We start from the raw sequence: 3,088 nt of genomic DNA, 5'->3' as shown, positions 1-3,088 counted from the left end.
GTGGATCGTGACCCCTTTGGGGGTCGAACGGCCCTTTTACAGGGGTCGCCTAAGACCATCAGAAAACACATATATAATTACATATTGTTTTTGTGTTTAATCACTATGCTTTAATTATGTTCAATTTGTAACAATGAAAATACATCCTGCATATCAGATATTTACATTACAATTCATAACAGTAGCAACATTACAGTTATGAAGTAGCAACAAAAATAATTTTATGGTTGGGGGTCACCACAACATGAGGAACTGTATTAAAGGGTCGCAGCATTAGGAAGGTTGAGAACCACTGGTCTAGTCATTTTTGCTATCATTAAAGAGTCCAGCTGCTGAGTCATGCAGGGCCTGTGGCCGTGGAGGGGGGGCGGGGTTGGCGAAGTTCAAAGATATTTTATTTTTTCCACTTTTGAGCTATTATGAATATTATAGCTATACACATTCAAGTACAAGACATATATTTTCATTTATCTTGGGAATCTTGTAAGGGTGAATTTGTGAGGTCATAGGTCATATTATAAATATGTTTATCTTTTTAAGAAACAGCTGAACTAGCTGGACAAGCAGAAAGCTGGTCCCTACTGAGTCAGAGGCTAGCATCCTCAGAACATGCTCTTTCCCACAAGCTTCTCTCCGTTCTTGCCCTAGTCAGCCTTCAGGCCAACTGGACTTTTCTGGAAGCTCAAAAATCTTTAGTGAAAGATGGAGTTGAAAGAGAACCAGAGAGATGGTGGTGTGAGAATGATTCAGCCCAATGTTGCTGGCTATGAAGATGGAATAAGGAGCCACAAATCAGGGAAAACAGGAGCCTTCTGGAAGCTGGAAAAGGTTAAAGGAAGCAGAGAGCTGGCACAATGGAAATGGCCCTGGGCCCTATGAGGAGACCGTGGGAATGGGGTTTCAGAAATTCCACAAACCTCTTGCCACCTCTCCTTCGCAAACCACACCATCAAGATCCAGCAGGACTGAAGGCAACTGGGAGTCACAGCAGTGGTTTGGGATGTGGTAAGCAAATCCTGGGGGACCTCTGAAAACATCTGCAATTGATTATAAGACTGGTCTTTATTTAAAAAGAAATAAAAGAACAGCTTTGTTGAAAAAAAAAGAAACAGCTGAACTGTTTTCTAAAACAGCTTGCCATTTTACATTCCCATTATTAATATATGAGGATTGTTTCTCCACAATCCTCACTAACACTTATTATTATCATGTATTTTCATCATAGTCACTCAAATGGCTTTGAAGAAGTATATGATTGTGGTTTTAATTTTTATTTTCCTAGTGACTAATGATGCCATGCATCTTTTCATGTACTTATTGGCCATTTCTATATCTTTGATGAAATTTCTATATAATATCTTTCCCCCATTTTTTAATTGGGCTGTTTTCTTATAATTGAACTATAACTATTCCTTATATACTTGTTTTTCCTTTTTTTCATCTTAGGGCTAAATTTTAATAGAATGGGAAAGTTTTAACACTTACAATTTAAACAAATACAACCTAAAAATTACTGATTTGTTCAAAAATGGTTTAATGGAAAAACTAATCTGTAACAAAAACTTGGTATTGTGTGCAAAGTCGCCATCGTTTCTTCAGCAAAGTGTACAAAGGTTCCAAAGGGACAAGGCAGCAGGGGAGGGGAGCCCAGACATTTACAACAGCGGGTATTTTCTCTTCCTCTTCTTGACAGGAGGCAGGCACCAAATGGCTCGAATAGCTTCATCAAACACTGTCTTTAGGCATTTCTGTGTGATAGTTGAACACTGCTCATATTTTACAGCACTGATCTCCTTAGATATGGCTAAATCCTGTGAATAGGTGATGGGTGTCAGCTTCTTTTCCTTCAGTTTTTCAATGGTGTCTTTATTATCCCTAAAAAATCAAGCTTAGTCACCACCAGGATGATGGGATTACTGGGACAATGGTGTCACACTTTGGGATACCACTTGCATGAACATTTTCAAATGATACAGGACTCACAAAAGAAAAGCAAATTAAGTATACATCTGTCTGTGAATAGGACAGGGGACATAGTCTGTCATGATCTTCTCCTCCAGCAGTAGTCCATAAGCACAGATTTACCAGTTTTCCACCTACCATAACACTGGCAGAATAGTTATAAAAGACAGTACAGATTTATTCTCTAGGAAAGGCACTGGTTGTACCACTGATCAGTAGGCAAGTTTTACCTACAGCTCCATCTCCTGCCACCCCACACTTGATGGCTTGCATCTGGGCCACTGTGCATGGCTGTGGGTGGCCAAACGCAGAGCATTGGGGCCACTGTCCGCATCATCTAACCCTCTGCCAAATGGAATCCAAAGCCCAGCAGCTACCACCTAAAGATAGATAAAACTGCTTCTTATATACTGTCAATGCAAGTTCACTTTTCAATGTTACATGAGGTGAAAATATTCTCCCAATTTATGGACTTTCTTTTCATTTTCTTAATGGTGTCTTTTGAAATGCAAATAACTTAATTCTGATAAAGTCTGATACATCAAAATTTCCCTTTATTACCTCTGCTTTTGCTGTCATATCTACACTAATAAAAGACAAAGATGCTAATTGACATAATTCGCTATGTCCCAAGCCAAGCCCACTAGCCAATCATAGCGGCTATATGCAAATTAACCCAACCAAGATGGCAGCCGGCAGCCATGGAGCTGGAGCAAGCAGGAGGCTTGGTTGCCCTGGTGATGGAGGAAGCCAAGCTTCCCACCTGCCCTGAGCTGGCTGTGCCTCCGCTCATGAAAACAAAGTTGCAATTATAGAAGACAAATAAATCCCAGAAACCTGCTTCCAGCCAGCCTCCACTGGGAGCTTGGGTGGCTGGGGGCCATGGCCAGCCTGAAAAGAGCCATCAGCCCCTCACCCAGGCTCACCAGGCACTCCTATATAATAAAAGGGTAATATGCAAATCAACCCTAACAGCAGAATGACTGGGAATGACTGGTCACTATGACACACACTGACCACCAGGGGGCAGATGCTCAATGCAGGAGCTGCCCCTGGTGGTCAGTGTGCTCCCACAAGGGGAGCTCTGCTTAGCCACAGCCAGGCTGATGGCTGCCAGTACAGTGGT

The 3,088-nt window shown here is 41.6% G+C and overlaps 1 pseudogene; it reads right to left on the bottom strand.

Annotated features, from left to right (window-relative positions):
• Nucleotides 1-1,655: 1,655 nt before the first annotated feature.
• LOC118654610 lies at nucleotides 1,656-2,235 on the bottom strand (annotated as a pseudogene).
• Between the last annotated feature and the right edge of the window lie 853 nt (nucleotides 2,236-3,088).

Source organism: Myotis myotis, unplaced genomic scaffold (assembly GCF_014108235.1).
Source record: "Myotis myotis isolate mMyoMyo1 unplaced genomic scaffold, mMyoMyo1.p scaffold_m19_p_4, whole genome shotgun sequence".
Taxonomy (NCBI): domain Eukaryota; kingdom Metazoa; phylum Chordata; class Mammalia; order Chiroptera; family Vespertilionidae; genus Myotis; species Myotis myotis.
The sequence above is the reverse complement of the archived record's forward strand: the minus strand, read 5'-3'. Positions and strand labels throughout refer to the sequence as shown.